The sequence below is a fragment of the Pholcus phalangioides genome, unplaced genomic scaffold (assembly GCF_987345545.1).
Source record: "Pholcus phalangioides strain wild (caught in Gottingen) unplaced genomic scaffold, Ppha-v1.0 ptg000010l_1, whole genome shotgun sequence".
Classification (NCBI taxonomy): Eukaryota; Metazoa; Arthropoda; class Arachnida; order Araneae; family Pholcidae; genus Pholcus; species Pholcus phalangioides.
The window spans coordinates 30,566,052-30,580,915 of NW_028301603.1; the positions used below are offsets into that span (position 1 = coordinate 30,566,052).

Here is a 14,864-nt window from a genome sequence, read left to right on the forward strand (position 1 = left end):
ATGTTCAGTTTATATAAAGGTATACGAAAAAAATAAAAATCTTCAAAAGATTCCCCAGTAAAATTTACTGTTTGTGACACGGTGCCCTTCACTTCCGGCACACAGACTTAATTCTTAAGTAAGGCACATAGAAAGGAGAGCGGACTCATCATCTTCGACCTTCGAGAAACAAAATCGTTTTGCAGCACCAAAGTGTGTCGTCTAATCGTTAACAAAAAGAAGCAGGATGAAGAACTGAGATTAGCTATAGTGGTAACAATGACATCCAACTTGCGCTTAAAGATGACGGATGAGTCAGCCTAGAGCGCCTAGAAATGGAGGGGACACTCAACACCTCCCCCCCCCCCCATCTTTGAACAACTGATTTTGACGCTCCAAGCTACGTTTAATCGTTACGAAAAAACAGAACAAGGAACAGCGATTGTGTGGTTGTAGCAATGATTTTAAAATTTCACTCAAAGACGGTGGATAAGTCAGCTTAAGCGACCTCAAACTTCGTCCTCCATTTTTGAACAAAAAAACCTAGGTGTTGCACGCTTAAGTGACGTCTAAACGTTCAAAAAAAGCAAGATGATGAAATGGGATTGGCTCTAGTGATAATAATGCCTTCACATCGGTGCTCAAATATGACGGATGCGGCAGCCTTACCCCTTTGAAAACTCAGCTCCGTTCCAAGCTTCATTTCGGAACGAAAAAATTTTTGTGAGGCTCTAATGGACGCCCAATAGTTAGAAAAAGAAAACAAAAAGTGTAACATAAGAGGTAACTGCGATAATAATGACACATCACACTTTCGCTCAAACATGGCGGGTGAATTAGCTGGGTTTTCAAGGATCCCCTGACTTGAAGCATTGTGGGGAAAAATTAAGGTATCGGACAGGTACAGGTTGCTACAGATTGTTCTAATCCATACATATGAAATAGCATGTGACCTGACTGATTGATTGGCTGATTTACTGACTGATTCACCATCACTGAACCGAAATAGCTAAAGCTATAAATACGAAATTTGGTCAGTAGTTTCATTTGAATTCAGTAGTTTTTGTAGTTTCAATGAATGCAAAGATTCACTAAGAAAGGGTTTTCCGCAATTCAAGAGGGTCATAAGGAAGGTTCAAATAAAGGGTTCAACCCTAAGAGGGTCATAAGGAAGGTTCAAAGATAACAGAGAAATTACGCCGAACCAAAGCCATTGAAGCTATGTTTATGAAATTTGGTCAGTAGATTTATTTCATGACGTAAAGACTAACTAAGGAGGGTGATTTTTGAAATTCGACCAATAATGGGACCGGGTTCTAATGGAGTTCAAAGGACATATGGAGGGACTGAGCCGAAATCACTGAAGCTATAAATATGAAATTTAGTCGGTATTATGTTTTATAATGTAGATACCAAATCGAAATTTCCGAAAACTCAGCCCCCAAAAATGAGGATCATGAGGGGTATAAATATTATATGTGGCGAATCATCGCAAAATAATTATCAGATCACCAAATCCACGCAAGAGAAGAAACGGGTAACAGCTAGTTCATGTATACGCCAATATAATGTCTATCCAAAACTGTAGCTATAATAAATTTCGATTAAAATTATATTAATAGGTGATTATAAATACGTATGAAAAGAAGTGTGTATTATCATGAAATTTTAATTAATGGCGCGTTCTGAAAAACTGAAGTTGCTTTTGAAATATATTCAAACGGTTCTTCTTTATGGTCATTTATTCTACATATAATTAAATGATAAATAGTTACAAAATTGAAATCAACATTTTTTTTTCAAGTACATAAAAGAGAAAACATATTTCTGTTTATTCGAATTAACTTCACTTTTCTCTGCTACTAATTCCCCAGTTTATAAATTTCTTATTAATCCAACATCGCGTAAAAGCTTTTTTTTTTAATGGTGTCTCACATAGAACGTCGATAATATCATTAAGGTACCATTCTAATGAAGTAATTACAACTGCGAAATTTATCAATAACTAATATTAAATCTAAAGAGAATTTCTAGATAATTAAATTATTAGAGATTAATTTCATTACGTTTCGCCAATGGAATTAATTCCCAGCTCGCATATCTCTAAATAATCTCCTATGATCGTCGTATGTATTAAATTATTTTTTGAGTGAAATTGAATTGTAAGAAAAATGATTAAAAACGCGAATATAGTTCAAGGAATTATTACAAGATGCAAGTTTTTTTAAAAAAAATGCAGGGAAAAACTTTCAAAAAATATATACAAGGTATTTTGAAGGGAGGAAAATATAGTAACAATCCGCGAGATAAGAACATTGTTTTCACTTATTTATCACAAAAAGGGAAGTTTAAAGAAACCTCTCTGTGTATTGCAGGTGTGGGAGGGAAATTTTTGTCTATTCTGAAAGTATTTCTTCCAAAAATGCTGCGATAATTCACTTCACTGATTCAGCAACAATACAATTTTTCTTTAAACAATTGTGAAACTTTTTCGTTCATTCTGAAATTATTTCTTTCAACAATTCTGAAATCATTTCTTTTAGTGATTCTGAAATCATTTCTTTTAGTGATTCTGAAATCATTTCTTTTAGTGATTCTGAAATCATTTCTTTTAGTGATTCTGAAATCATTTCTTTTAGTGATTCTGAAATCATTTCTTTTAGTGATTCTGAAATCATTTCTTTTAGTGATTCTGAAATCATTTCTTTTAGTGATTCTGAAATCATTTCTTTTAGTGATTCTGAAATCATTTCTTTTAGTGATTCTGAAATCATTTCTTTTAGTGATTCTGAAATCATTTCTTTTAGTGATTCTGAAATCATTTCTTTTAGTGATTCTGAAATCATTTCTTTTAGTGATTCTGAAATGATTTCTTTCAACAATTCTGAAATGATTTCTTTCAACAATTCTGAAATTATTTCTTTCAAAAATTCTGAAATCATTTCTTTAATGATTCTCAAATGACTTCTTTCAATGATTCTGAAATTATTTCTTTTAATGATTCTCATAATCTGAATTATTTCAGAAATCATGAAAGAAATAATTAAAATTCAGAAATCATGAAAGAAATAATTGAAATTCAGAAATCATGAAAGAAATAATGGAAATTCAGAAATCTTGAAAGAAATAATGGAAATTCAGAAATCATGAGAGAAATTTCGAAATACAGAAATCATGAAAGAAACAATTAAAATTCAGAAATCATGAAAGAAGTTTCAAAATTCAGAAATCATGAAAGAAGTTTCAAAATTCAGAAATCATGAAAGAAGTTTCAAAATTCAGAAATCATAAAAGAAATTTTAAAATTCAAAAACGAGCTTTCGGCTACTTTGAGCCCTTTATGTTATTCGGAACCACTTTTTCACACAGACCTCGTTGGCCCACTAGTTCAGACTGGTGGGTGCGGTAGCCCAGGTCGATAAGACCTGGTTGTTTATAAGATAATATTTAATAATTACTTATAAATTAATAAAACTTATAAGATAAGACCGATAAACCAAAGGATGTTTAGACTCGTCACGAGTTCGATACCCGGTTCATCCTTGTCAGAAAACATTCCTGACATGGGTGCAACAGAAACGACGACATGACCGCAGAAAAAATTGCTACCGCAGAGAAACCCCCATCCAGCGATTAGCGCACCAACCTCTCGATTAGTATAACAAAATAGCCTGATGTCCGGAATCGGCAATAAATTATAGGTCCCGGTCTAAAATTAGCCCTCGTGTGCAGAAAAATGACCGTGGTGAGACAAAAATGATCAAATGATCAGACGGGTTTTAAAAATTTCGTAAAACCAAGCATTTTGTTACTTAGGACAGTGTTTCTTAACCTTTTTCAGCTCATGGCTCCCCTATGGATCACATTTTTTTCTCGTGGCCCCCCTGTCTTATCAAGGCCCCCCCCCTCTACCCTCATCCAAGAGTGAGATACTTTCTATTTTTTTTTTTTTTATTATGAATGCAATTTTAATATAAATCTGGTCAGTCTCTAGGATCCTGGCTAGACACGGATTCAAATGAAGGATTACATTTCTTCCAGGACTCAAATTATATGGTAAAAAAGGATCTGTGTAAAATACGAGACGATCCAACGAACATGATTTAACACATCAACCGTTGCTCTGGCGGCCCTCCATACTTAGCTGGTACTAGATCTGGTACTATGATTTAAGTAACAGTTTTATAGCTCTTAAGTACCAGATTACATATGAAAATCATTAGTACCAGATTACATATGAAAATCATTAGTACCAGATCACATATGAAAATCATTAGCACCAGATCCCATATAGTGCAGTCCCCCTCCCTCCATTATAGACATGAAGACCTGGGTCATGCCCACATAGACCCAAGGGTTAAGATGCCCCTGGTTCTATGGACGGATCCGATGAATTCTGAGAGTAGTAATATTTTTCAACCATGTTTCACTTTTGAAGCTTTTTTCTCTTCACAGCTCTCTATGATTCCCTTCACCACCTGTCGTGGATCACCTTTCTTCTGATTTTCTCCCGTGGCCCCCCCTAGAATATCCCAGGACCGCAAGGGGGCCATATGGCCCCAGGTTGAGAACCACTGACTTAGGATATATTTAATAAGCATTTCTCTCCAGTTGAAATAAACCGATGGGTCGCAAAATCGATGAGTTGTTGATTTTGGGCCGCGTCTTCAAAACAAAAAACGTCAGGAACCCCAAAAACACACGCAATCTGTTGTCCCATCAAAAAAATTTTTCCTCTGTTCATTGTAAGTAGAATAAACGATCTTTTCTCAAAGTGTGTATCCGCGAAAAGAATTTCCCACAACAATTCTATCTACCGAAGGCTCATCTAATTAACTCAAGACCAGAAACAAAATTTTTTAGAAAAATTGAAAAAAAAATTTTTTTGTGTGTTTCTGTATTATTTTCTTGGTGTTTAGAATTATTTTTCTTTTGTAAGAAATATATATATATATTCAGGTGTTAGTCAGCTCTTTATTGGGTTTTCTCGCGAGTTTCTAGAAAGTTCCAGAGGCATGAAAAGGACAAGTCAGACGTGTTTTTTTTTTTTTTACTTTTTCCTATTTTTTCATTTTTTCCTCTTAGAAATTCCTGTGGAAAAAGTGGTTAGCGCTGGGGGAAAAGAAAAATTAAAGTCCTTTCAAATTGCTACAGAACATGTCATTTTCTTTTCTTGAGTTTCTTATTTTTTTTCTAAGAAAAATCTTTCCTTAAAGAAACTGAAACTTCCTTATGTTCTTTTTTTTCTTTCCTCCATGATTTTTTTTATTATTGTGTATATATATATATATATATATTTTACAGCTCTCTTTCCAGTTTTTTTTCCCGCCTGTACATTTCAACTCCAGTTTTCCACTCCCCGAAGTAGATGGTAAAAAAAACTTCGTGTTCCATGTTATTCTCTATGTCGATTATTCTACTTTTTTGCTAAAAAAAAAAACTTGAATTTTTTTTTTTTTTTTTTTTTTTTTTTTTTTTTTTTTTTTTTTTTTTTTTTTTTTTTTTTTTGCTGCTTGAAAGTCCGCATCCAGAGAGAACGTTAGGAACTACATCAGTTTTCAGGATTTTTTTTTTCTTCTTCTCTCCACGAAAAGTGAAATCCGTTTCCTACAACCGAGTCGTTTTTTTGGAGTTTTTTTTTAGTTTTCTGGAAATATATATATATATATATTTTCCTGCGGTGTTACGGACATCGGAAATCGAAATGATCCTCTTTCTTTTCCCTTTCCTCTTTTGTTTTGCAACGTGGTTTCGGGAATATATCAAGAATTCAGTTGTGTTCTGGATGTTGAAAACTTTTTTTTTTTTTTCGTCTCTTAAATGCATTTTTTTTACGGCATATATAAGGGTCTACGGTTTTTTATTGATTGCCGTTTCTTTCAAAGAAAGATGCATTAATAAATGTCTTAGAAGGAAATAAAAAAATTCGGACTATCAATTCATTTTTCTGTCTAACAGAGATGTATTTTTCCTGCATGATTGGATGTTCAGAGCGACTATAATTGAATTCCGCTTAATCCCAGGTGTTTAGAAACGAAAATATTCATCGTAAACTTTTAGGAACGTCTTTGAAATGTGAGTAACGGCGGTGGAAAATAATTATAGATCGAAATCCGTAACGAGATGGCGTTTTGATTGGTGAATCGACGGGAATCTCCGGCCCGTTTGATCGGAAGCAGTATCGATGAATAAAATATATACAGTTGAATTCCGTTTTAACGAATGTCGTTACAGCGAAAATCTCGTTTTAACTCTTTTTAAACTCTTTTCTTATCCACCAGATAAGTTCACATACTAACAATACAAAAACCTGTAATTCCTTTATAACTAAATTCCGTTATAACGAAGTGATTTCTCCGGTCTCTTGGAGTTCCTTATAACGGGGTTCGACTGTAGGGGAAATTAAACGGCAAAGGTAAAAAGAGTACAGGGTGTCAAATTCAACTCGAGCAAATTCCGATGTTGCACAAGATTTTTGAAGTACGTCTACATACTATGCTCACTCACTCTCACCGTGGGATAATAAAAAAAAATACAATGGACTTGACTTTAGCTTTCGTTTTTCACGGTATTCTTCTTTTTCTGCCCATGCAAGAAAACCGGTTGCGATCGCAGCGCCACAACAGCCTTAACCTACTGCACTGGGGAATCTTTCAGTTATACGTTCCCTTCTTTTATAAGACGATTTCCTTCACGCTCGGTTAAAGTTATAGGTAAATAATGCTATTCACTTATACGTCCCCTTCACTTATGCGTCTTTTTCTTTCTTGTTTCCTTGCACCGACGCATAAACGAGAGATGCATCGGGAAAAAAAAATCGATCGACGGGGGCTATATATCATGCTCAAAAAAGTCTTTGATTCAAAGGTTCTATTTTCAAACTCATATAAGAAAAGAATTTTCGGTCATATGAAAAACACAAAAAATGTAGTTCCTTGTATAATTATTGACCATTTGATTGCCCAAAACCAGAAGATCCATCCATTTCCGCTACAACTCGTAACAACTAGCATTAACAGCTACGATCGAATAAACGCCACCATCGGAAAACGAAATCACCTGACACATAACTCTTGAAATCAAAGGCACCAAACACACACTCTATAGAAATCCAATTCCATTACGTTGCCAAAAAAAAAAAAAAAAACCTCCGTTATGAATGCAACACGAGAAAGTCAGACAAAGAAAAAAAGACACCGAAAGATGATATTTACTTCAATTTTATTAGCGTCATACGTCGCAATAAATGTGGTACAGATTCTCCTCCGTATCGGGTATATATATCCCATCTATTGAAATTCCCTCGAAAAGCGAGACAAACGATAAGCAGCAACAGCTTCTCAAAAATACCGTTCGATATTCAAAACTAGCATATGAAAGTCTTCAATGTCCTCCTCCTCGTCGTAGAATTCCACAATGAATCGCTATGTTAGTTCGGTGACTATTATGCAAATTATATTATCAGCGTCTATTTTGCGTTTGGGAGCGATGAGCGAAATGAACGGCAAGCGGGTAAACCGTGGAAGAGGGGGGGGGCAAAAAAAGGTATTTTTCTTTGTCTAATAAAATGTTGTAATTTGATTACCCGGGAATTTGAATACGTAATATGCCTGAAATAATCGATTGGACTCATCATTATGCATCACTGGAATGTTTGTAGAAACATCCTTGCTTATCCCGGTGCTTTCTCCAAAAGAATTTTAAAAAAATCGGCATCTGTTGAAGGCCTGATTAAATTTTCATGAAAGTCAAGATGTATTTTTTTAAGAGATCAATCCTGTGTATGAGAGAGCGTCGATTGTTCTAATTTAAATGATCGAAGTGCATATAAATCAAAAAGTACATCACTTTTTCAGGGGTTCTTAACCTTTCGAGTTTGATGGATCCTTTTTACTAATAAAAAATAAACACCGTGAACACACGGTCACGGACCCCTTGGGCCAAGAACGATGGAGGAGATATATTCTTTGTGTTGCCAATAAAATGCAGACCACGGAAATCTTTGTTCAAATAAGTGAAGGTCACGGGGTCCTTATGCCGAAATAATGAAAGAAACAGTCCCCCTTTTGTCAGTGTAATGAGAGTCACGGATCCCTTTTGTCAATAAAATGAACACCGCAGACCTCTTGTGCAATTAAAATGAAAATGAACCCCTCCCCTTATTTCAATAAAATTAAGTCCAAGGATCTTTTTTCGTCAATAAAACTAAGGCCAAAGATGTTTTTTGTCAATAAAGTAAGGCCAAGGATCTTTTTTCGTCAATAAAACTAAGGCCAAGGATCTTTTTTTGACAATAAAACAAGGCCAAGGATCTTTTTTCGTCAATAAAACTAAGGCCAAGGATCTTTTTTTGTCAATAAAATAAGGTCAAGGATCTTTTTTCGTCAATAAAACTAAGGCCAAGGATCTTTTTTTGTCAATAAAGTAAGGCCAAGGATCTTTTTTCGTCAATAAAACTAAGGCCAAGGATCTTTTTTTGTCAATAAAATAAGGCCAAGGATCTTTTTTCGTCAATAAAACTAAGGCCAAGGATCTTTTTTGTCAATAAAATGAACACCGCAGACCTCTTGTGCAAATAAAATGAAAATGGACCCCCCCCCCCTTATGTCAACAAAATTAAGGTCAAGGATCTTTTTTTTTCAATAAAACTAAGGCCAAGGACCTTTTTTTTTTGTCAATAAAACTAAAGCCAATGTAACGCAAAATTAATAATAATAAAACCAAAGCCTTCTGCCAGTATAATGCAGACCATGGACTCCCTGTGTCAATATAATGAAGACCTGAAAACCAGACACGCTTCAAAATATAATGAAGATCACGGACCTCTTTGTGTAATAATGCCAAGAGCCTCTCTATCGTTGAAATTAAGGTCAATTAGGTATTCTGACAATGAAATTAAAGTCAAGGGGCCTTTTTTGCCAACAAAATTAAGGCGGGGGACCTTTTTTGCCAATAAAATTAAGGCGAATATAATGGGGGGGCCACGGACTCCTTGTGCCAATAAAATTAAAGCAACGGACCACCCCTTCCCCTCACTGTGTCAATAAAATAAGGCCATGGATGCCCATGGCTGTCCAATAGGTTTTTATAAGGTGAATTTTCGAGTCTTGATCAAAGTCAGGGAAATGATGAATCAGATTTTGTTCGGAACTCAGTAGAATATTTTTAATTAATGGAAATTTTTGTGTTCCACTCAAGGAATGGCTGGGATATATAAGTTACATCAAGGTAGATTTTTGTGGGAACCCTCCAGGATTTTTTGTGAAAGAAGTTTACGAATTTGGTCATGGAAGTATTTCGACCCTGAGAAACTTAAGGAAAGCCAAGGGAAATGATCAACCATATTTGTTGTTGATATGTCTAAGGATAGTTAATAAGGGAAATGTTTGAGTATTGGTCAGAAGGGGAAAGTCAGTCAAATTTCAGTGTTTTGATCTTGAAGAAATGATCAAAAAGAGTTTTCGCTGGGAACACTGCGAGATTTTTGGCAAGGGAAATTTTTGAATTTTGGTCAGAGAAAAGTCAGTGAAAATTTAGTGTTTTTTGACCAGGGAAATGATAAAAACAAGAAGAAAAGAAAAAACAGATTTTCGTTGTGAACACCGGAATTTTTGACAAGGAAAATTTTATTGGTTTTTGATCAGGGAAATTATAAAAAAAAAAAAAAAACAGATTTCCGCTGGGAACACTACTATCACTACCTAACCGTACATGCACCTCGTACACATTCCTCTACGGAATTTCTAACGAATCGGTACATGCTGGAATGTGAGATCTGAGTGTATGTGCGACTCTAACGTATTGTTGTTGTCGAGTTGCGCTTGTTTAGTGTTCATGCTGCCATCTGCCTTTCATTCTGAAGTAAAGATGGAAATACTTGAATTTTCGTGTTATGTCAGTATTGTGTTGTAGGAAATTTATCAAATGAAAGACTGGCTCGCATTCGCGCCTCGAAACACCGCTGAAAATCATCTTCAGCAGAACGAAAGAATGGAAACACTGCGGGATTTTTGGAAAGGGAAATTTTTGAGTTTTCATCACGGAAAATAATCAAGCAGATTTCGCTGGCGAGACTGCAGGATTTTTGACAAGGGAAATTCTTGAATTTCGGTCAGGGAAAAGTCAGTGAAAATTGAGTGTTTGTTGATCAGGGTAATGATCAAGCAGATATTTTTGTCGCGAACAACACTGCGGGATTTTTAATTAAGGACATTTTTTCAGTTGTGCTCAGAAGTCAGAGATATTTTCGAGTTACGGACATGGAAACGATCAAGCAGATATTTCTGGGAGCACTGCATGTATCGAAATTGCGTATGTCTGTTCGCAAGGACTCCCGAAACACACCACGCATGTGCGACTTAAAAGGAACTCGGGGGTTTCAAAAATATATATCTGAACGGTCTTTACGTTATAAATAGCCCTCATAAATTAAAAAAAAAAAAATTCCAAGCAGTTTACGCAAACGTAAAGAAAATAATAGATCCATTAATCATCTTCTTTTATTGAACTTTATAAAAAGGTCTTTTTATTCCTTTTGAAATATTCATGCAGGGATGCAACTGCAATTACGGGGGAGGAAGATCTAAAAAGGTACGATGTATAGATAGATGGCAGTAAGAATAAGAGTAAAATGCAAATGCGTTTAATTTCTGTAGCGGATGATAGCATGCGACTCGTACATTTTTCTATTCCTTATAGGAGTGGGGAAAAAAATATTATACGAGTCATTTTTTCTTCTTTTATTCATCCATCGAAGATGAGAGAGAAACTCATTTCCAAATCTAATGACTCGCAATAAACTTTTAGAAAGAGAGAAATAGAAACTTCTCCTTCTCTCAACAATTTTTCTTTTTTTCATTATATATTCAAAGTATTACCGATACTTTCGATGGTACTTTAGTAATCACTGCGTCATTTTAGGCACGTATCGAACATCATTGGGAAGTAGGAGCAAGTAGTAGAGGGGATGGTAGGAAAAAAAAATGGAATAGTCGAAAATGAATAACGAAGATGGCGGCAGGGAATACACGGGAATGATGTTCACATCCATAGTGAATTGAAGAATATTATGTTGGTGGAGGTAAAAAAGCCAAAAAAAAAATGTATATATATATGTATATAAATGGAGATAGAGGGAAAATATACTTGGGGGAATGAACACATTACTTTTAATGGTTGGTTGAAAAGCACTTCGTGGAATAAAGGAAAAGAGGATGAGATTATTGAACACATTTCTGTCGACCCCCTTATAGAGCGGATGAGATCTTTCAAGATGAGGATCCATTAGCATATCTCCATGTATCTCTCTGTACCGAGATAAAAGACTCCCCCCATTTTTTAATATGTTAGATATGGAACAATAAATTTTTCAGGAAAATTTTCATATGAAAGAATTCTTGTTACTTTTCTGGGAATGATTCCGATATCTCTATCGTAAAGAACGGGGAATTAGTTTATTGGAACTTTTTCGGGTATATGGAATCGTGGGAAGTTTTTGATTTCATTGCCGATAGCTGTTTTTACGACTACGAATTGTACATGTGGCTGTTATTAACTTATGTACGCTCATATGTGGTGATTGTTTCGTGTCGCCTTTTAAATCCCTCTATGCTTCACCCCCATTAAAAAGTATTGATTTTTTTTTCTTTTCTTGACGGATGTAAATTTAACACAGAAGAACCTCTCGATAACGGACACCCATGCGACCAAACATTTTGTCCACTATTGGGGATGTACGATGTAGAGTAAGACGTCGTTTATTCGACTTTCAAATTTATGCGACATTTGGGTTCGGTCGCAATTGGTTCCTATAAATTTTAATGTAAAGATGCATATATGTTACTGTGAAAAAGAACTCCGGAGCTTTGGTTATATGCATAATCACCAATTGTCTAGATAAAGAAGGTTTGATTAAAAGTTTGGTTTCGCAACATTTGCCACTTTTATCTGCGATTATGCATAGTTCCCAAATGCAAATGTAATGTTTGATGAATATGGAATGTTATAATTTATCTTTTCTTCATTAAACCAATTAATTATTTTTGCCCGCACATATACGTGCACTACACGTATTTTTCAATAAAAATTAAATGAAATTAAAATAAGCGTGAAGAAGATAAAACCAATTAACGGGTTTGTAATGTTGCCTTTCTTCGCACGTATCAACAAAACCAACATCACCATTCGGAATCACCATCGTGGACCATGGCTATGTTCCGTTAATCAAGTAATTAATTGACGGATCATCTCATATTTACCAATACGAGGCTGGTATTATACATAATCACCGTTGAATATGATGAATTTTCGATTTATGAACAAAAATTCCCGAATTAGAGTTAGGAAAAAATAATTAGTTTGCCTGATTTTACTGTCCGATATCGAGAGTGTCCGCTGGGGGGGGGGGGGGGTTGAAATGCATTAAAGTCCTATTCCACGGGACCGGGATCAGAAAAGTGTCCGTTAACCGGAGGTATCCGCTAACGGGAAGTGTTCATTAAGGAAGGTTCCACTGTATCAGCAAATGCACTGCAGTAAAAGCGCAAGGACTCACAGAAACGATAAACACGTACACAAATTAATAACGTACGATGACAAACTTTTTCAAAGTGTACCTTTGAATGGTACGAAATGGGTAGTGAAGGAAAACGAACATCCGTTTTCCCTCAATATGATATTGGAGAGATTGAATTCAGAGGTTCCAGTCTCAAGCACTTCATTCCCCAGACGGACATGGCCGGCAAACTCGAATTTGAAACATAATTTTACTAATCAACCGAAAATCAGATTTTCTCAGTTAACATACGTTAAAAACTTAAATTTTCGTTAATCATCCATCAACCTTGAGCTTTCACTCGTATATCGGTGGGACCGTAGATGAGACCTACCACTTCATTATCGCTCTACACCAGTGATTCCCAACGTGGGGATTAAGGCCCCTGGGATGTTCCATAGCGGCAGTAGAAGCTACGATCGTAACATAGGATCTTATGGGTTAGATTGCGATGGGACAAAAAAGTTGGGAAACTAGTGCAGAATCTACACCCCATCGCCCCCTTCTTCAGAAATATCTTTATCCCATCAATCTAACCCATAGGATCCTATGTTATACTCGTAGCTTCCATCTCCCCCAGGGGGCGTTTACACCAACAGCGCTAGAACTGACGTTTACTAATAACTTTTAGCCAACCATAAATCGATTACACCGAGATTAATTGCACACCAATGAACCTAAATCCTAAATATGACATAGTGGCCTGTGGGTTCCGACTGAAATTGGCAATCAGTGCATACCCCTGAGTCATTTCTTAGCCATCCTGGACTAGTAGTGCTATTTTCGCCATGGTTGTATATGTTTTATTTTTAAACTACTTAGAGTTTAATATTACCCATATTGGGTTATTAATCTAGGGGAAAAGAAAGCTTAAGTAGGCTGGAGGAGAAATAGAAAGCAGAAAGTGTCACTCAACAGGGCAGTGACAGAATGTCACTTCATCAGCCTGTTAGGACGTCATTAAGTTATAATTAATGCTATTCTTTTAACATTAATCATTCATCGTAATGCATATATTACCTACTCTCATTTTTATGTTCAGCGTCAACTATAGATCATATTAATAAATGCGATTATATGTTATTAAATGCAGTTAATTATGATTATTTGATTAAATATATATTATCTACAAATTTGATATTTTGCAGTTGGTCTAATTATTTACACTATATATAGTTGCTTATATACACTTTTCACAATCCCGGTACCTCCGGTCTTTTCATAACCAGAAAGTTTTTGGGTCTGGAGAAAGCTGATATCTGATCTTTTGGGTAAGTGGATATTTCCCTAAGATGTTGGTATTCTGACTCTTCAAGAGTTTGGAAGAGATTATTAGCCAGCTTTTGAGCAAAGGCGTGTATGGTGGGCATTCCTATATCGTTTCTTATACTTCTATTCCTGATGAACCAATTGGCTCCCAGCATAGCTCTTATTCTTTTGTTTTGATATTGTTCTAATTTAACCATGTGTTGATTGCTCGAGTAGAGCCACACTGGTGCAGCATATAAAAGTATGGATCTGATAGCCATTTTGTATACATTTAATTTGTTCTTGATTGTCAATGTTGATCTGCTTGCAAGTATGCGTTTTAAAGTGTGTTTTGCTACGTCTGCTCTTCGTATTACATAATTGCGTTGTTGCACAAATGTCAATCGTTTGTCAATTATTATTCCCAGGTATTTAGTACTTATAACAGGTTCAATGAATTTCCCCCCAACCACTATTCCGGCATCTGGGGGTAGATCTAGTTTTCCTGTGATCCACATAAATACTGTCTTGTCTGCATTAAGTTTAACTCTGCTGTTTTCGCACCATGTTTCGACTTGATCAATTAATTCTTGTAAATTACTTAATGCCTTCTGTGGTTTTCTATCTGTACAAATTATCATTGAATCGTCTGCGTACAGCGCAGTAATACCCTTAATTGCCACTGGAAAATCATTCATGTGATAATTGTGGAGGCAAGGTCCTATAACACTGCCTTGCACTATAGATGATCTAATTCGTCTAGTTGTAGATATTGTGTCATTGATTTTTACATAAAAAGTTCTTGCTGCAAGATAATGACGTACAATTTTAATTATGCTAAAGGGTAGGGCCATTCTAATCATTTTACAGAGCAACCCCTCATGCCACACTTTGTCAAATGACTTACTTAAATCCAACAGTGCAACTGCAGCTGTATCATGATAAATTCTAGCTTCTTGGAGTGTTTCTATAACTCTTAATAATTGTGTGGTTGTAGAATGACCGTCTCTAAATCCATGTTGTTCGGGCCCAATTGTTGGATGAGACTTTTCGTAAGTGTTGATACGTGTTACCACAACTCTCT

At 35.5% G+C, this 14,864-nt stretch overlaps 1 protein-coding gene across 1 annotated transcript in view; it reads left to right on the top strand.

The window, feature by feature from the left end:
- LOC149081268 (cell adhesion molecule Dscam1-like) overlaps positions 1 to 14,864 on the top strand; it is a 265,918-nt gene that overhangs the window by 107,918 nt on the left and 143,136 nt on the right. The gene's annotated exons all lie outside the window — the stretch shown is intronic.